The sequence below is a fragment of the Branchiostoma lanceolatum genome, chromosome 1, assembly GCF_035083965.1.
Source record: "Branchiostoma lanceolatum isolate klBraLanc5 chromosome 1, klBraLanc5.hap2, whole genome shotgun sequence".
In the NCBI taxonomy this organism is placed as follows: Eukaryota; Metazoa; Chordata; class Leptocardii; order Amphioxiformes; family Branchiostomatidae; genus Branchiostoma; species Branchiostoma lanceolatum.
Window position 1 is genome coordinate 33,026,939 of NC_089722.1, and position 22,028 is coordinate 33,048,966.

Below are 22,028 nucleotides of genomic sequence, written 5' to 3' on the forward strand. Positions count from 1 at the left end.
AAGTTGTCCCATATACAATGTATTTCTATGAAAACATATTGTAAAGGGGAAATTTTTGCAGTTGTTTTGATGTTCCTGTTTTTCACATTGACCTCTTCACCGCAGACTTAAATCCACAGAATATTCACGATTTTACAGAAAAACCCTGTATGGCAGTTTCAACTGCGAACACAGCTAAATAAATCTCTGAGTAATCTGAGTAATCTCTAAATAAAACAGAGTCCTAAATGATTACAGATATGTGTAGCTTCAATTGAATTCGACGCTTTGTCACAGCTACATAGACCCTACATACACAGAAAATTTGAAGTCAATCAGCCTAGCCGATCGTGAGAAAATGACTTGACAAGTTGTCATTGTGTCCATCAGCCCCCCTCCCCACTTTACCGGAGTGTGGTCATGTCAACATCTCCCAGAATGTGATCAACTAATGTAAATATTGTCAAAATTGCAGGAATCAGTAGTCAATATAACCCTCTTACTGACATGGGAATTTGATGTTGATATATGCTGGTAATGAAGAAATATACACTTTGGAAGTTGACCTTGATTTGACCTCTAATGTTGTTGACACCCAGCCCCATTCAAAACTTCCCCGGAATTATAAAAACATGTCTGATTTTGGAAAAAGTAGTAATAATCAGTAGCACTTATATCACGCCAACTTATATTGGAATGCCAAGTCAATCCATGATTTTGATTACAGGATATACACTTTGGAAGTTGACCTACTTTTCAGGTGTTGTATTATTGACACCTAGTCCCATTCCAAAATTCCCCGGAAATATAAGAATATTTCTGATTTTGAAAAAAGGTCTTAAAATCAGTAGTTCTTATATCTATCCATCTTATGTAGAAATATCAACTCAATCCATGATTTTGATGACAGAATATACACTTTGCAAGTTGACCTACTTTTCAGGTGTTACATTATTGACACCTAGTCCCATTCAAAAATTCCCCGGAAATATAAGAATATGTCTGATTTTGGAAAAAAATTCTTAAAATCCGTAGTACTTATATCTATCCAACTTATGTAGGAATATGAAGTCAATCCATGCTTTTGATGACAAAATATACACTTTGGAAGTTGACCTACTTTTCAGGTGTTATATTATTGACACCTAGTCCCATTCTAAAATTCCCCGGAATTATAAAAATATGTCTGATTTTGAAAAAAGGTCTTAAAATCAGTAGTTCTTATATCTATCCAACTTATGTAGAAATATCAACTCAATCCATGATTTTGATGACAGAATATACACTTTGGAAGTTGACCTACTTTTCAGGTGTTACTTTATTGACACCTAGTCCCATTCTAAAATTCCCCGGAATTATAAAAATATGTCTGATTTTGAAAAAAGGTCTTAAAATCAGTAGTTCTTATATCTATCCAACTTATGTAGAAATATCAACTCAATCCATGATTTTGATGACAGAATATACACTTTGGAAGTTGACCTACTTTTCAGGTGTTACTTTATTGACACCTAGTCCCATTCTAAAATTCCCCGGAATCATAAAAATATGTCTGATTTTGAAAAAAGGTCTTAAAATCAGTAGTTCTTATATCTATCCAACTTATGTAGAAATATCAACTCAATCCATGATTTTGATGACAGAATATACACTTTGGAAGTTGACCTACTTTTCAGGTGTTACATTATTGACACCTAGTCCCATTCAAAAATTCCCCGGAAATATAAAAACATGTCTGATTTTGAGAAAAGTTCTTGGAATCATTAGTTATGTAGGAATTTCAAGTCAATCCATGATTTTGATTACAGAATATACACTTTGGAATTTGACCTACTTTTCAGGTGTTACATCATTGACACCTAGTCCCATTCAAAAATTCCCCGGAATTATAAAGAAATGTCTGATTTTTGGAAAAATAGTAACAATCATTAGTACGTATATCCCTACAACTTATATGGGAATATGAAGTTAATGTCTGATTTTGATGATGAAATATACAGTTTTGAAGTTGACCTTGATTTAACCTCTATACTTGTTGACACCCACCCATATTAAGAAATTCCCCGGAATTATAAAAACATGTCTGATTTTTGAAAAACTAGTTGGAATCAATAGTACCTATATCCCTACAACTTATATGGGGATGTCAAGTCAATCCATGATTTTGATGACAAAATATAAGCTTTGGAACTTGACCTACTTTCCATTTGTTATGTTATTCATACCAATTCAAAAATTCCCCGGAATCATAAAACCATGTCTGACTTTTGGAAAAGTAGTAAGAAGCATTGGTCTTTCCAGCTCTTGGTGAAATATCAAATCAATCCATGATCTGGTTAAGAAAATAAAGACTTTGAAAGGACATGTAAATATGGGTGACCAAATTATCATAGGTGTGGTAACTTTAATATTCCCTAGGCAAGTATTGAATTGTTTTGTTTCCCCCAAATTAGTATTAGTCATTAGTACTCATCTTTCTTAATCATATACAGGATAATCAATCAAATATTATGCATTTGATCAAGAAATATAGACTACTGTATACATGTATGTTAGTTGGTGAGCCATATTGATATACAGATTGACAAGTGTGTTTGCTTCAATATCCGCCCAACAGGAAATGATATGCAATTTTCATGATTTCCTTCATTATTTTAGGTCATTAGTACTTGTATCTTCACTACAATCAGGGGAATATTACTATTAAAAGTAATGGCGTTATATTTGTTGGGTGTAGCATGTTGACTATAGTGTATTATGTGACTGCTCTGCTTTACAGGCTATAAGCGACCAAAGCATTTTTAAACAGTGAAGTACTAAGTATTGCAGATATCATGCTGATTTTATGAAATGATTATCTAAAAAATGCCAAGCAATTGTCCTGCTCCGTTCACACATATATATATACTAGTACATGTGTCTGACAAATTTAAGTGGTGTATGGTGACTGTTAGTATTGAAGGGTCTAATACAAAGTATTCAAAGATCATCTATGTGTTGTAGTGATTGCTTTGTATCATTGGCCAGCAATAATTTTCCTTTCTTTTGTTTTGAGGAAGAGGTTTAAATTATGTTCAATGATTTTGTTCAGGTACTTCCTCAGTTTGAATGAAATTAAGCAATGTACTAGTATGATGGCTCGTTCCCCATCGTCGAGGATCAGTGGGAAGGGGTACTAGTACCCACACGAATATATCATATTAAAGTACAGTGTACTCGTAAACTTTGTAATGTGAAATATATTCTTTTCTTTCAGATGGTGTCTGCTGTGGAAGCAAGTTCAACTCAAGACTTCTTATATTGTAGGATAAGATGATGCACCCTCATCAATAGATTTTGTGATATCTTGAGAATATTCTGGCTAATTATATGTTAAGCTGTAAAGTTGTCCCATATACAATGTATTTTTATGAAAACATATTGTAAAGGGGAAATTTCTGCAGTTGTTTTGATGTTCCTGTTTTTCACATTGACCTCTTCACCGCAGACTTAAATCCACAGAATATTCACGATTTTACAGAAAAACTCTGTATGGCAGTTTCAACTGCGAACACAGCTAAATAAATATCTGCGAATATTTCCCCTTGTACTGTTTTGCATATAAAAAAGACCCTTTATGACTGTTACTTTAAGAACTTTGTGTTTCTTCTTCCTTCTTATAATTAACTATGATAATTAACTTGTTGCTGAGATGTTACCCTTTAATGGGAAAAAAAAACTATTTATGATTATAGCCATTGATAAACTGTGTATATAGCACTAAAAAGCACTACTATTGTGGCCAGTGTATTTAAAAGTTATCTATATGAAAGTCATTGATATTTTCAGTTTGTTGATTTTGTCTGTGACATACCTGAACTGAACTTGTATGTCTGACATCAAGAATTCAATGTATAAGCATTTACCTGTAATAGAATGCTGTTTTGCTTTTGGTAAGTATAGTTGGAGTAATCTATGAATTAAGTGCCAATTTTACAACATGCATAGGATGTATGAAATCAGCCAATGTTTTCTTCAGAGCTGAAGGTACTTTTTTTCATTTCATTTTCTTCATTTGTGCCAACCTTTTGCAGTGTTAAACGGCCAGCTTATGGCGATACTTTCAGGTGTTTTTCCTATTGTAGATTAACAAACACAAAAGTCTGTATCTGTTTTGCATCTGATTTTGCCCCGACTATGGTGAGGCAACAAACAGTAACAAAACTGCTTTAAAGATTTTTTTTTGATAAATGTACAATAATCATGCTGAATACATGTATTGTTATTAGACTAACACATAGTTTACTATGTCACCAATAAGCATGTCACTAATAAAAGCACCCAGTAACATATTAGGAAGATTTGGCCAGTAGTGCTGTTTAACATGAAGCGAAAGATTATCAAGAGAGATGTTAAGGTTCAACAACAAAAAGCTACCTTGCAACTGAAACTTGTCTTTACTGTATAGCAAATTCAAGATGTTAATTAGTTTCTTTATTATTTTATTGGAATTGGCAGTGAATGTGATCTTAATTTCAACAAAGGTTTACCATACAGACAAACGACAGTGGTTTTCTTCTTTTCTGACTTACTTTGAGACATTGACCTTATTCTTTTTCTGCATTTTGAATTAGATTTTGTTATGGAATAGTCCTTTGAAGTAAGATCTATTATCTTATTTTGTAATTTTAACCTCCTTGTTAGTAGAGAAGGTTAATGGATTAATTTCTATATACTGTAGCATAAAAGCTCCCAAACCTATAATATATCATTCTGCAAGATGATTTTTATTAGCAAAATGGGCTAGTCAGTAGCGTCCAAAGTAGTATCCACCTAATAGTAACGCAGAAGACTCCTGATTCGGACATAAGATCATGTTTACCGCTACCAAAGGCCTCCCCGATTTAAATATACCGCGCGCACCACTTCCGGGTACCCATCATCCATTGCGAAACCCCTGTGTGGAGCCTCGTTTTCGTGCAGCATTTCATTGCACCACCCGTGTTGATTGACACCATGCTAACTGTATCTACATTTCCAACTTGAAAATGTATTTCCCACATTGACTTTAGTAACTGTGTGTCTAGAAATATGACTTGTAATTTTGCCGTCTATCTTGTAGTCTAAGAAACCAGTATAGACTAGGGCTCTGTAGAACGGTACACAAAACTGCCAGTCACTGTCTCAAACTAAATCACAAGCCATTGTTGTCATTACTTTATTTCTGGGCTAAGTGTCCTTGATGTGTAGCCAAACTTTAATTTCTGACATCTGTTGTTATTTCAAACATAAGTTGAAGAATAAGTTGTATTTGGTAAACTGTCTCAGGCAGGAGTCCACTGATGTGCGCTGCACGGTTGCCAGTAGCATACTGAAGCCTATAGTTTACATTATCCAGCCTTTATATCTAGGGTCTTTAAATGTACACATTTTTAAAACTTCCGTTACCGTTTGAAGTAAGACATTCCTGACATTAAGATTTGCCACATATAAGATGCCAAATTGTCGTTTTTATGACGACTTAAAACTTTTATAGCTTTTAACAAAGACAGTTTGTCACCTTATATGTTGCATATCTTAATGTCAAAGAACGTCTCACTTCAAATGGTAACAGAATTCAAAATTACATAATGGGTACATTTAAATGAGAACGAGCGTGGATCGGACTAGTACTACTAGTCCTGCGGGGCGATGATCAAGGTAATAAACTAATTAAACATCATCTGTTCTTTCATAAATATTCACATGTACATAGAAACTACGCTTTACAATACCGATACTGAAGCTTCTGATGTTGATATCATTAAAAAGAGGTTTGTTTTCAAAAACACATATAGGAGTAAGATAATTTTACCTACCAGTACAGTCACAACTCGGAAATGTTCCTTGCCACCTTGGTCAAATGACGTTGTGGCTTGCGGGGAAAAAGAAAGAAAAATACAACAGTAAGTTTATAAAGGTTAGACATACAGGTATTACAACATTTGACTAAATTCAATCTCTACAAAGGGATAAGATTAGGAGATAACTTCCGGGCGTTTTGAGTATCCATCACTCTTCTTCAGCGTCATGCTCTAGAATAAAATAACGAATCAATACTGGTACAAGTTTGCTATGGTGTTGTCTAACCATAGAAACGATACCAACATGATTTACGTTTAAGTGACATTTGCATACGATCGCTAGGAGTTAGTGACTTTTACATATTCAAACAAGTTAGATGCACTAGTATTGATTCGTTCTGCCTGTTAATTCAAGTGACATTGAAGAACAGTGATGGATGTCACTCGAAACGTCCTGAAGTAATATTCAGATCTTATCCAGTTGTAGAGATTAAATTTCCTCGAATATACAGCAGTACGACGTCGTCGATGCAAAACATGCTGCCACTAGCTTACAGCTTAAGAATAAGTAAAAGATTATGTTTCCAGAATGGATATCTGGATTTGCGCTTATGTATTGTACAATATGGCTAATAGAAACTTTGTGAGCCCTTCAGTACGAATAATACTTTAAACGCCGCCACTGTTACACTCATTGCGCAAAATGCCCAATTGTAATCAACGTACCCTAATTAGCGGAAATGGGTGATAAGTGTCAAACCTGTGTTTGCTGTATGATCGACAAGCTCAGTCGTTATCATCTTTAACATCCATGCAGTAAAGAATTGTATATGTAGGGATATGATGTAACTGATGTCAATTTGTATCTATTGTGAAAATTGGTGCGTCAGAACTAGAACGGCATAAGTTGCAAATGACGGAAGAGCCTTGAACTATGGCGGACGTATCTAAAACAAGAGAGGACTTGAATTTGGGGTATATTTAAAAAAATATAGAAGACTTTTCAATTTTAAGTTCAGCCCCCTTTAATTGTTCAATACAAACCGCATCTTGTCCTTGTTTTCTCCTTTTATTAGAGAACGTTTCTAGGCCAGAAACAATCAATTTTGTCTGTTTTGGATTACGGCATGTCCAGACATTGCAACACCGGTATCAATTAAGTCACTGTATAAAGAAGAAGAGTATTTATCCATTAGCAACATCAAACACAGAGTTGCTGCTACTAAACTCCGGGTTAGTCGTCATAGATTACATGTCGAAACAGGAAGTCACAACCGCACGCCTCTACAACATAGACTTTGTCAACATTGTAATTTAAACCGAGTAGAAGATGAGCAACATTACGTCCTAGATTGTAAATTATACGATAGCGAAAGAAGTGTACTTTTTAACTTTATCAAAGAAAAATTCCCATATTTGAAACATCTTAATGCAACAGACAAATTCATATTTTTATTACGCCTGGATAATCCTTGTATAAGAAATATTGATGAGTTAAGTATGGAACGGGGCTGTTTTTATGGCGGTTTATTTTTGCCAATGGATTACAAGTTGGTGGGCACCTTTTAGATTTCTAGCGTGAATTTCCCAACGGTTGGGGGTAATCAACTCCTGAAAGTAGGATTACTAAGTAGAGATTTTGCGAACCGATGGCTAAGGTTTTTCCTCCTGTTCTCTAAGGTGGGGAGGCAAGAATTTGCTAAAACATTTATGCCAAGTTTCATGCTTTCACCATAATTTGAACAATATTTGCACCAATCGCCTAGGCTATATGGCTTTGTTATAACACGTGTATTTTGGGGCCGAGAATAATCGTTAGGGCACGTGCACGTTTTTCTATTCGCTCGATCTTCATGGAATGTTGAGCCCTGATACTCGGACTCCAGACTGGTACAGCATACTCTAAAGTGGGCCGTATGCAGCCTTGGTAAAATTCACGGAGGTCTTAGATTGGTAGTCCAAACCGCTTTAATTCTTTATGCCAAAAAAAGTCGTGAGTTTGCCTTTTGTGTAATGATGTCAACATGTTTATCCCAACTTAGGTCACGGGAGTGCCATAGGCCACGTATGCGTGCTGTTTCGGTGTATTCTAGGGGCGTATTCTTAAGTGAACTTGCTGCGGTGGGTGGCAGTCTTTCATAACCGAAATCAATAATTACCTGCATTTTTGACCGTTTAGCTCATTCATTGGAGAGAAAAGACGTAGAGAAAAAAGCAATTTATTTGCCCTGGAGTAGTCACCCCTAAGTCGCGAACAATTGCCGTCGTTTAATGATGCTGTGTTACCATACCTCAAGAAATTGAAAGTACGAATACAAAGTTGTACAAGTCATTGTAACCATGGGGCGCCTTCCGGTGCGTAATCCAATATAGGTTTGATCTGTAAACATCGGGAAAATATTCAACATATACACAATTTACATAGGAATATTTTGTCAAATCACATGACTTTAGGTCTTGTGTAAGTACAAATCACATCAATTTTATATGTCAAAATTTCTGAGGTGATGTCAATTTTTTCATATTTTGTATTTTCGTGAACATCACACAAACTTTATATTCATCGGCATGTTGCTGTCTTCACAATTTGTTTACATTTTGTAGCCGAACGCATTTCACATAACTCTAAAATGAAGTTTAGTTTATAAGTTTATAAGATTTGATTCAATTTAACATTATTTCACATTTTCATTGAAAACATGCTTTACATAGAAATCACATAGGTATAGTTGGTGAAAAAAATGCACGGGCAGTCACATAATTTCACATTATCGGTCAACGTACAGCCAGCGTCACATTTAGATAACATGTTTTCATATTTCAAATTTGGCTCTCCTATACCATTTAAGAAAAATGTGATAATAATACAAAACAAAGCATAAAGCTCAGGTAGTTTCAGTATTACGCTTCAGAAATGTGACATGGATGTTATGATTATTTTAAGTCATTGTCTGTCAACTTATGTGATAAGATATAATGCGTTAGGACCTCAAATGTTTCACAACTCAACTCAGCTCAACATTATATCACATTTCCCTCGTCATTATTTCTATATCTATGCACCTGATTTTAAAATGGGGTGGTTAAAAGTAAATGAAAGGACCAGAAACAGATTTTTAGAGAATAACACGAAAGCGAATCGGACAACTGCAAACCTCCGTAATAGTAACAAAGTGCACATTTAGTTGTTGCCTGGAAAGCTAAGATTGCGGTCAAATGTTCCTACATAACGCCACCAACCCAGTCTGACATTGACGTCTGAACTATCTGCTATATGTTGTGGACTAAAATCGTACTTGTTGTTTGTTTGTATTGCATACCAGGTAAACCGCCACATGCTGTAACACACCAGATCTATTCGATCCAGTCATACTGGGATGGACCCCTACTCTTCATGATAATAGTGGTGTGTCTGTCCTAAAACATAAGCTCCCCGTTTATAGTCTTCAACTTCTGAAATAGCTTAAAAACTACATCTTGTCTGGATACTTTGTCATTATGATAAAACGCTTACACCATATCTTTGGCTTTCACTTGAGATTGAATTTGTATCTGTATCTGTATAGCCGGTATAACCGCCCTTCGGCGTAACACGCCAGCTTCGCAATTGTGCTATGTATTTGTTTTCATTCAATTGGTATGAGCTAATTACATATCGTTCAATTCCATTTTCATTGATACATGAATGGAGAGATGGAAGCATTGATAACTTAATTTTTTCGAGTATTTTACTAACATGTCATTTCACGCCACTGGAATTAAAACCACTCTCACCTACATGTTATTTTTGATCTTAGAGGCACCATTCAGTTATAATGAAATACATTTTATCTGTGAATGTCCCAATTTGAAGCCGAAAGAAACAGATTATTCACGAAAGTATCTTAAATCTCTGAAAGCTTTCCTATAATACTCATATTCCTTTTGAAATCATCCAACCCACTCATAATCGAAAGCGTTGAGCTTTTTATTTTCCACTGCTTTCAAAGAAGAAATCAAACCCCACATTAGTACCGTACATATAGAAACTCATTGTAGACTAGCAATATAGTATGATCTTGTATCACATTGATGCCTTATACTAGTATTTTACTTTGTGTTTGTACCTCGACATTGTTGTCAACATTAGCCTACGGGCATGAATTTGCAATAAACTTACTATAATGTCGGTAGACCATTTTACATTGATGTGTGTCAACTTGGTTAATGCTTAGGATCTTGGATGTGTCAGGAAGTTGAATTTATTAAGCAGTTATTATTGGTCTATTGTACCGAGGTCCCCGAGGCATGTTGTTATTCATCACGAAGCGTTTCAGAAATACTTACTTGTGTACATCGCAATGTGGACAGTTATATTACAACGACAACAGTCTCAGACGCCATTGCGTAACAAGGCGCTCTGCCCTAGCACACAGAATAATTATCACTGTACTGTGTGCACAGTTATCCCCTACCTTCACCGCCCATAGCACTAGTTCAAACCTACCCACATATTGATGTTCTTTTCAAATGTATTAAGGAAAAATTCTTATACTTTGAATATCTGAACGCAAAGGATGAATTCATTTTTTTTTTGCTTCTATACCACGCTGTAAGAAACATGATCTGTTCATACATCTACGCATGTACAAAGAAGCGAGAAGATGTTGACTCCACTGGATTAGCTTAGCTTATCACTTTCGTCTACCCTGTAGTATATATATATATATTTTACTGGGTATGTATGTCACTTACATGTTAGTAAGGTTTATGTTAGACGACCTGTATCTAGCCCCTCGTGGCACAAATGTACAATAAAGGTCTTCATTCTATCATTTATCATATTTTTAGGCTTATCAAGTCAACCTAAAAAGAATTCAAACGCAATAACCGGATGTACAAATGGTGTATAACATCGACGGTCAACTTTTTATGTAGCCGAAGCGGCCACCATGAAATGATACTTGTCGGCTATTCCTCCCCTTTTTATTAGGCTGTTCCACATATATGACACCACATGAATTATTTTCCATACAACCCACTTATGCCATCACACACATACACACACACACAATCTCACCTGCCCAGACAGACCAACACGTCAGGATCCCTAGTAGAACCCACTTGCTGTATCGGAGCATCTCGCAGTAATAACGGACTGCTAAACGAAGTCTATCTCCGCCAAACAGTTGTCCTCAATATAACGTTTCGCTGATTTGGTGCCGAGCTTGGAACTTTTGATACGTTACGTTCTACAGTTACGACGATATCTAGCGCGGGGAAGCAGCGTTGAACCAACACCGAGCATTCTCTCTCTGCTTAAAAATGCAATCATTTGTAATCGTTGACCCGCCAATCGTCTATCCGCTTGCATCTTGTTTGCATCGCATTAGCCTTTGTGTACCGGGATGATGGTGCAATTTCCAACCCACCACATTCCCAGACTATGCCCCGGCAATATAATATTATAATGACATTTAAATGAGCAAAGTTCCTAAATATGAGAAAGTAGGGCGATAATTGCTGTAGCTTCACCGCCCACAGACCCTTCTGCTATTATGCAATGATTTGCGCTAATAAAAAAGGAAAAAAGGAAAGTGATCCCGAACTAGTTTAGCTCAAATGAACTCAATGAACAGATGAGCTAATCTTCCACCGGTCGTGACAGGAAGACAGACCCTATATACAGTATTTACAGGTTCATTGTACCGGGGAAATTCCCCTAGCTCTTTCCGACAAGCACAATGAACGGTGGACCACGGCTTAGCGTCCCGTCCTAAGGACTACGACCCTTTCCGGTAGCGTGCATGTCGGGTGAATGACGGAGCCGGGATCGAACCCTGGTTTTCTAGTTCCATAGACAAGATCGCTAACCACTGGACTACGCACGCTTACCTAATATGATACCATGTTGAGTCGTCCCGGTTAAAACATCCCATCTAGCGTGCGTCTCTCTCTCTCTCTCTCTCTCTCTCAAAAGCTGCATGTCAGGAACGAAAATGTGGCGACTTACGAATTTTCTAGACTAGACAAAGGCAAATCAGATAAAGAACTAATAAACTCTACTACGTTTGATACACGACATCTTTTTCTTTCCATTGGTTAGATAAAGCACATGGTCATCACAACTTTTACCAGGGTTGTTATTCAAATCACGAACATAATCCGTGTTTTTTGTGTAAATGGAGCATTAGGTAATCATTTGCTCTTCAGTTTTGGTAAGAAAACACGTAGAATATGTCAATAAATCAAGGGATCTTGTGCCACAGCCAGGGCTTGGTCTTGTCCCGGTAGAACAGATTTATCTCTAATGCTGCTGTCATCGCGACAGCTGTTACAGTAGGTGACTCAAGGGTCCAGAATGCCCTGGTCGTAGTGTACGCAGCGTACGTACGCGATGAGGTTTAACCTTATTGTTGTACTTCTTCATAAGGCCACAGCAAGTAAATGTAATGGATTTTTACCTGATTTTGAAATAAATAAAAAAAAACAAGAATTTTTCTTTTACCTCGGCAATGGCCAATATACCGAACATGTGGAAATATGACACAAACGTCTCTCGGCTCTATAACAAAAACATTACGGATGCCGTGATAAGACGTTTGTACATGTGGAAATTGCTGTATTACGATTGCTCCTCGTCACCAACTAACAGGAAGACACAGTTCAGCACTCATACCAAACTTGTAATTGAATTGTAGTCTGTAATAGCTGTGCCATTATTATCAACAACGTGTAATCTGATGTGTTATCTGAATCCCACTGCCTTTTTGTATTTAGACGTATCGGTCTGATAAGGGGGTGGGTTTCAGAAAATGGCAAGGTTTCTCGTTCCAAGCTCAAGGGACGTTCAAGAAAAAACATCATTGTTTGACCTCATTGGGGTAGTGCTACAAATATAGTGTACAACACGTATTCCGTATCGCCCGAGGTACCGGCCCGACCGCGGGTCGTATCGCGGGAGGGCTGGGACCGAGGGAGATGCGGAATGTACCGTGTTGTATTTTATTTATGTCATACCAACCCGATAAAACACACATTTCAATGCAAAATGCGCCTGAAGTTGAAAGAGTTTTGTGGCATCGAACAAAGAAATCGTAACAACATTGATTCCAACCTCCGAATCCGGCGTTCAAATTTTCGACAGCTGCGCAACAGGCGCACTCGAAAGGCATTTTAAATATTCTATGGAAGCTCGTGTGATACAACTTAGAACCCTCTGTGATACGGACAATTATCCGGAACTTGAATAGGCAGCGTACTGTCAAAAGAAATGTGATGTTTCGATATAAATGTTTGATTTGAATCGATCGGTTATATACATGGTTTCTCTTGTAGACAACTGATGAGTAATAGATGTAAACTACTTTATGTCCATTGTATATGTAACGATTTAAATGGATAAAGACGAGCTGGAAGTTCCAAAAAAGTACTTACAAAGTGGTTTATACAACGCTATTTAAAGATGTCGGTATTGCGTGCGTAGCAAATATCTGTTGAGAATAAAGAAAGCAGAATCTAATCAAAAGAATACATGTGTAAAATATTTCAAGTTAAAAGTTACACCGCATTAAAACAACAAACATCATTAGTTTGTTTATCGATCGTATCTTTTAGACGTATCTTTGTTGCCCTTCATGCACAGAGAAGAAAGTGTTCTGGTTCTGCTGATAATATTTATCTAAACCCGAAAACGTAAGTGTATTGACGACTTGACCTTGAATCTGGGCTTGGCAGCAGTTAGGTTATACAGCATTAATATTCTGATAACCCCCAAGTACCCTTCGCTGTTTAAGGGCTCATAAAATACTAGTATCTTATAGTTTAGCAGTTGTATATTGTCTATATTTCTTTACTTATACTTTGGCATTGTACACGTAATCAGCTTTGGCGAGGTAGCATAATGATGGTGAGTTCCGCGCGAATAGTGATTGATTGCAAGTTGTTAACGTATTGGTCACTTCTCATGAGTTAGGCCGCGGAATGCCCATCGATTTCAAGTTCATAATTTGACCTCATTTTAGTGTCATAAGAGACCAAGGAGGTTAGAGAGAGACTAAGCTCCACATTTGTTTAGTTTGCTCTATTATTGGTTCCGCTTTAGCTCTATACCTTTTTTTCAATTCTTAAACGACGCTGTTTATGGGAGACAATACGACAAATCGCTGCCATCGCCCCTTAATTACCTTTTGCATGTGTAATTGGATTGCTGTCTCACCGTCCTCAAAATCCCATATATTATCAAACCCGTGCTCCTGTGATATAATGTGTAGACGCTCGACACAATTTTCCTAAACTTTAAGCCAATCGCTCAGTCCTTTCTGGTAGCATGTTAAAGACCACAATTCTTTCATCGTTTGATGCCTTTTTCATTTTAAAAAGAAATGTGTATTGTCCTTTCAATTGTCATTTGAATCTACTTGACAAACAAGTGTAGCTTGTAAATAGTTATTGTTAATAAAAATCCAATATTTTGGTCGCTCAGTGGCTACTCAACGGCCGTCTTCCGTGGAAATAAGCAGGGCGTTTTTCAAATTAAAGAAACTAGCTACCCGTATGCTTTATGCCTTGATTGATGTGTTCACACGTCACAGACTTGAGTGGCTTCAGTACATAGTAACAGTGACTATCTTGACCCATCTTTCACAAGGTGACCCTAAAGTCATCCATTAATTACGTCGTACCTATATGGTGCTTTCAATTGAAAACTTGTTCACCACGGCTGTTGAGGATGAAAAAGCAACGGAAGCTCGGACGGATATCTGAGTCATCGAGGGAGATTAATGTACCCAGTGATCCAGCCATTTGTCAGTTAGACGCACCTGTCTCTGTGATCAATAACCAAGAATACTAAGAACGATCGGTCCGTCCGTAACAGCTATCCGCATTCACACCTTACAGTACAGTAGCCAGATCCAGAGAAGAATGATTAAGCTGCATCCTTCTGAAAGACCTAATTTTGTGGCAGAGGGTTCTCTGCTCTATCCCCCAACATGATTTTATGCTCTAATTATGGTATCACATTCCTACTACCGACGCATAATGATAGAACACATATTATGCACAAGTTAGAAAAAATTCTGCCTTTGTAAAAAAAGCTGGGAGTTAAAAGATGCTAAAGTAATTTTGGTTAAAAAAAAGTGTTTATAATTATTAGCAGTTCCAACCCCCATATGATGGGGAACAAAAGACGTAAAATTGGAGAGAGAGAGAGAGAGAGAGAGAGAGAGAGAGAGAGAGAGAGAGAGAGAGAGAGAGAGAGAAAGAGAAAGTTAAGTTACTTTCTCTCTTACGACATCATTATTCATTGACAATCGTTTAACGGTCATTTATCACCCCCGTATGAATATGGTTAAAACAGCAATCTGGCCCTGTACTAGATTATGAATTTTAAAACAGCAATCTGGCCCTGTACTAGATTATGAATTTTAAAACAGCAATCTGGCCCTGTACTAGATTATGAATTTTAAAACAGCAATCTGGCCCTGTACTAGGTTATGAATTTTAAAATTTATGTTTTATTTTAATGTTCTGTTCTTTTCCTCTGATAACGGCAGATACTTAGCAGATCAATATGTGAAAACGTACGTTTGTAGCTTTGATTTTTATGCATATAAAAAAATAATGTTTCGTTGCTGTCGTATGTGCTGTATTTTCTTTTTAAATATATAATATTCGGGGCAATGACATTTAATGACGCCATCCATATTGTCAAAAAATTAAATTATTTCATGCCCAGCTATCAACTGCAGTTCTTTCTTAATTCATTAATGAGAAAATAATGGGCATGCAGTAAAATTCAAATTATTAAAGGGTAGAAACCTTTAATCAAAATATCTAATCGATGAAACCAAGGGTTCAGCGATTGCCCTCCGCTGTTCCCAGGGCCTGTTCAAAGGGATACATATGGCTGTCATAAACTAAATATAGAAACGGGGAGATCTTAAGAACTTCCTATCGACCAGAGGGTTTGTCCATCTTGTCCAGAGCTAATTGAAGACGACTATCCCTTTTTGATTGTATGTCCCAAATATTTGCATTTACGTAATTCACTATACTCAATGCTATCATCGTATTTACCAGGATTTATCTCAATGGATTTGAATAGCAAATCTAAGTACATAATAACTTGTGACAACCCCTGTATGGTATACATAGGGAATATATTAAAGAACGTCTAGACGTTAGGAACTCCTCCAATGATTGTAAAATCCCACTGTCATCCCATACTACTGCACCATATTGTATAAGATAGCTTGATTAGCCTTATAGAACTTTATCCAGATACCAATGGATGCCATAATTTGTACCTTGTACAACTGTTGTGCAATAAAGTAATTATTATCATTATTTTATCATTATTATTATATTCTAATGTTCCATTCAACTGTATTATTTCACAGATCTGTTAATTATGCGCAAATTCAACGTGGATAATAACAGAGGAATTGCCATCTTAAGTTGTCCTCCAATGCTTGTCTTGGGCTGATGATCTTTTTTATTCTTTGTCTCCAGTTGTTTGGCATGTGTAGTTGTACAAGACATAATGTGATCCGTCAAGTCTTTGGTCGCTCACCAGTCGCACCTCGGTCGCAGCCACTAGGCGGTGCAAATTGAAGATTAATGATAAGCGGGGTACGTTGCTGGAAGATTGCTTTGGTTATATGATAAAAGTACAGAATTTATTTGGCCTGTATACGTAATGGACTTTCTATACATTTCTAAAATGGCATTGCATATTTGAATAGAAGTACATTGAGACTATATATCAACAATTCCACTACTACTAACTACTTTTACTACTACCTAACTTGCCCATCACAATCGAGAAAAAAGTTTCAAAACAAAAATTCAAACCAGAAACCGCATACCTTCGTTAGAAATATGTGAGTTTGTGATAATTGGTTGATATATCACATGTTGTTGAAATATTAAATACATTATGGAACATTATCACCTAGCTAGATGGCGCCAATCAGAAGCCTCCATTTCCTTAGGTTATGACGCCATAATGCCATAAAAGTGCCACAAGTGGTGTTAAATGAATCAAGAGTGGTGTTAAATGATTTTGACCAATCGGAAGGAGATATAGTAGGTGACTAAGTGGTGTTAAATGATACTGACCAATCAGAAGGATACCAAGAAGGGAGGAATGATTATCATCATTAATCCTCCCTTCTTGGTGTCCTACAGAGTAGAGTAGATTTGAAAACACGATTTGTACGGAAAGATTGAAATGATATGAAATATTCTCTGTGGAAGTTTTAGTTTCAAAATGAAATCTGTAATCCTCTGCACAGATATGACTAATGTAAACTTTCCATGCATTTCTCAGATTGAACTGATGTATTTACATGTATAGTAGTAAGAGATCAATGTGTCATACAGGTTTCTTTTACTCTTAATATGGGTCAGTTTGGATAGGCTATATGATAATAACGTTAATAACCCGCCTCTTCCTCGGTATATATAGTGTCATAATGCCTGGCCATGTGCTATCACTGCACGAAATGGCCACGTATCCTGACGGATCCGACGTATCCGGAATCGGGCCTCATGGCGTTTCCGAGCGAATCCGGAAAAATCCCAGTTCACTGCTCGGATACTGAGGTGCCCGCAGATCCGACCAATTCCGACGCCGTATTCCTCTGGATCCGTGATGCGCCTCGGATACGCGAAAATATTTGTGCGGATCCCTCGTTTTTTTTATATTTGGAATGTTCGGATTGTTTGTATGTCGGTAGTTGTTTCGGATCCTGACGAATAAATACACACGGCACGGCATGATCTCATTTCCTGACGAATCCAGCAGATCCGGAATTATGCATTATAGCAGACACGGAACGTTTCCGATTGAATCCGATACACCTCAGATCCGACAATTCCGGCGCCGTATACGTCTGGATCCTTCATACGTTTCAGGGAAAAGATACGGAACGTTTCCGAGCAAATTCAGACAAATACCAGGTACAGCTCAGATCCGGCAATTCCGACGCCGTATACGTCTGGATCCGTGATGCGCCTCGGATACCTGAGGATATTTGCGCGGATCCTTCGTTTTCAGATATTTGTCAATATGGCAGAGATAATCGGATTGTTTGTTTGTCGGTAGTTGCTTCGGATCCTAACCAACTAATACACACTGCACGGCATGATCTCAGATCCTGAAAAATCCAGCGGATCCGCAATCGTGCATCATAGCAGATACGGAACGTTTCCGATTGGATCCGATGCACCTCAGATCCAACAATTCCGACAAATCCTGACGTTTCCGGAATACGGATTCGTGTCCAATCTCCCACAAGACACTGCGTGTCATGACGTCAGGCGCGAGAAACGGTTTTGTCGGTGAACAGCACGGAGACAAGAACGGCGTTTCATCACTCTCTGTGCTTAACATGGCATCGTCTACCATGGTCGACCAGTGGTTTTTAGTGACTTGAGAGTAGAAGGGGATTCGGTGTAAACTCAAACGCGCGGCATTGCGAAGTAGTCTTCTTCGTGCATGCAATATTCGTCGCCCCCCTCCCCCTTGTAAAGTTGGTAGGGAGTCGATTCATCATTTAGAGGGACTACCCTTTGGTAAGTACAAATTGGAAAATTCCTGTTTCTAACTAGTTTGAACGTCAGTTATCCTCCTATTGTGGCTTGACATATCATCGCATTTGCATGACATTAAGAATTGTCCAGTCGACCTGCACTTCTACACCGTTAGGATCTACTAGTAGGAAATTTATAGCTTTCAATTCGTTCGTTCTTGCCAATGGTCAACAGACATTTGTGTCTGGTTAACGTTTCAGATACAACATAGCAAGCGGTTGAGGGAAAGATGATTAAAGATATCCTGTAACGGAAGAGAATGTCATAAGTATTCGTCCCACAAAGGTCCCACAGTTTGTGGATAGTGAGCTGGAACTTATGTGGAGGTAGTAGTGTGTTTCAGTGATTATTGCATTAAGTTGTAGCTGTACATGTTTGATCAATATCATATTCAAGTTATGAATGTAAGTTTTACGTATTCAATTAAACGATGCCAGAATCATTTTTTACAAATGTGATTATGTGATATGTTTAATATTTGTCATTGATTCCCTTTATATATACATCCTATACAGCATCGGCAGATACTTCCTTCACAAATGCAGCACATGATGTGAGGACCTTAGCTTGGCTTGGAACAAAGCAATCAGCTGTCAGATGCTCAGAGTACCTCAGGCTCCTTCGGTAAGGCTTAAGTCCATCATCGGTACACTTCAATGTTAGCTGAGACAGGCATGATGGATACCCATTGTCCCTTGTTTTTTGTTAGCTGCTGTGATGAAACGAAGCCCATCACAGCAAGGGGGTTATATAGTCTATATAACCTCCTTGATCACAGTTATGTCAAAATCATGTGACATGTTACTTAAATACTAAGTATGTGAATTGATATTTATTCATCATTTGGTTTTATCATTATAGGAACTGGTTCATCACAAGATGAACTCCAAGCTGAGCCAAGCTGTCATCATGGGAGTTTTTCAGACAGTATAATGTTACTTTGCAGTTTCTATTTTCAACCTCTGTATTTGAAATTATTTGTATCTGATATCTTTTAGACGAAGAAATGGCCACAAATAAGGCTTTCATTACTTTAGTAGAATATGTAGAACATGTAGAAATTTTTGGTCCAAGTGCACTATACGGCAGTAAATATTACCACCATGATGTGATGGTTGTTAATTGTAATACATTTTATAACAATTGTGCTTACACAACCCCAATTTACCGACATTAACCTGCATATGCAGAGGTGCTTTGAGTATGTGGATGTCCCTCGGCCTGTCTTAAACGAAATGGATTATTTAGCCACATAGAACTTCCGTATTGTATTTGACATATTCACAATATGTCAAAGATTGTAGAAAGTCTGTTTGTTGGATCAGTCTGTATCCGTGGCAAATACATACTGTACGTATCTGTCAGGATCTTGGGCGATTTCGTGCAATGTACGGCCCCATATCCGTCGAAAATTCCTATTTTTGTATTCCTCCGGATCTGAGGTTCCAGATCACAGTCCGCTTGTATCCGTCAGTATCCGCAGTATCTTTAAAAAGATACAGAAAACTTCCTGTACGTATCCGTCAGGATCTCTGGCATCTCCGTACAGTGTACGGCTCCGTATCCGTCGAAAATACCTCATTTTCGGATTCCTCCGGAAATATTCCCGATCCCGGTGCGGAAATTTTCGGATCCGTTAGGTTGGATTCGTCAGTATCCGTCAGTATCCGCCAAAAATACAGAAAAATCCCTGTACGCATCCGTCAGGATCTGTGGCATTTCCGTACAGTGTACGGCTCCGTATTCGTCGAAAATACCTTACTTTCGGATTCTTCCGGAAATATTCCATATCCCAGTGCGCATTTAGTCGGATCCGTCAGGTAGGATCCGCCTGTTTCCGTCAGTATCCGCCAAAAATACAGAAAATTTCCTGTTCGTATCCGTCAGGATCGGTGGCATTTCCGTGCAGTGTACGGCTCCGTATTCGTCGAAAATACCTTACTTTCGGATTCTTCCGGAAATATTCCATATACCGGTGCGGAAATTGTCGGATATCTTACACGAATCCGCATGTATCCGTCAGTATCCGTCAGTATCCGACAAAAATACAGAAAAATACCGGTACGTATACGCCGGGAAACGAGGCCATTTCGTGCAGTGTATAGCCACCTCATAAGACTTTTATTTGGTGGCTATAGCACGTGGCCAGGCATTATGACACCATATACACCTCGGGGCGGGTCATTAACCCTTAATTAATGAAAGAAGCTGTGATGAACTAGGATGAGTTTGTTAACCATTAATCCCACGCACCCAGGGTTGCCTTTGCAATAAGTTTCCGACAAGATAGCCTCCGCACCTTCTTATTTACCAGAGAACTTCTTCTCAGTCCCGTAACCAATCTACCACACGCAGATCCAAACCATAGCTTGTCTAAAACACAACTTTTAAAAAAGGAAATCATACATTTTAAGATCCATGATCTAGTACTGATTAACCATTTTAGTAACTCAACTAATAAATACTTGTTTTTAAGTTTTTAAGTTTTTTTTTGTCGCAAAATTACTTAAACATTTTAAGGCCCAACTTTTGACAGAGGCAGACTTTTGAAAAGAAATGCACATTTTAGTTATTCCCATGAAAGGTTGTAACTGGCCACCAATTGTGATTGAAAAACATTATATTGGTTATTGAAATCCTTTGCCCTTCCCCTTTGGAAATCCAAATATTTTACTTAACACGTGCAAAATAAGTGTTCTACCTTTATGCATCGGTAGCAAAAAAGAATATACCACAACAAGAGCATAAAAAACCATGTTCGGGGATAGAGCAAATAACTCTCTACCAGAAAGCTTTTCTTTCAGATGGATGCCACGGAATCATTCTTTTCAGGACTTGGCTCCTGTACTATAAGGTGTGAATGCGGAAAGCTGTGACCGACGGACCGATGTTTTAGTTTTCTTAGTTCTTTGATCACAGAGGCAGGATTACTGGGTACATTAATCTCCCTAGTTGACTCAGATATCCGCCCAAGCTTCTGTTGCCTCTTCATCCCCAACGGCGGAGGTGAACAAGTTTGAAAGCACCATGTAGGTCTGGACTAAGACGTAAACACGTAATGGGTGACTTCTATGGTCACCTTGTAAAATATGGGTCAGCTAGAGCACGTCGTCAGGACGCAAGTGTTTAAGGTGGCGTTTGCCCATTTATGGTTAATATCTCGTATATAGGTTCATATAGTTGTGTCCAAAGACATATCTCATGCAACGGCTGTAACTCCGATGCAACGTTGACCAAACAGAATAAAAGGGATTCGAAAGCTATAACAGGTTTGAACATCATAACCGTAGTACGTTCTGCCGACATGCTGTGAACTAACTATTGTGTGCGGAAGTTCAAGTGACCTCTCCGCTCATTTTTAAGTTCATCATATTTGATTTGTATGATTTACTATCTAAGAATTGTTTTCGTTCTTCCTGTATTTAATTTAATGGTATTGTTCCTGTATTGATAAAGTTGTATTCAATTAGGCGGACTACAGGATGATTAGTGTATAAATTGTTAAGATTGTACACTAATGGAGATCTGAATAAAACAAACAAACAACAAACAACTGGTACTTCGACTGTTAGGAAGTAAAACTCTTAAACTTTTATCAATAAAACTGTTTTTATTAATTTTTGTTTACTATTGTCTTTAAGATCTGAT

At 37.6% G+C, this 22,028-nt stretch overlaps 1 long non-coding RNA gene across 1 annotated transcript; it reads left to right on the top strand.

Annotated features, from left to right (window-relative positions):
- Positions 1 to 6,036: 6,036 nt before the first annotated feature.
- On the top strand, positions 6,037 to 10,612 carry LOC136420431 (uncharacterized). Its single transcript, XR_010753209.1, has 2 exons — positions 6,037 to 7,922; positions 9,125 to 10,612. It is a non-coding gene; the product is annotated as an uncharacterized lncRNA (long non-coding RNA).
- The last annotated feature ends 11,416 nt before the right edge of the window (positions 10,613 to 22,028 follow it).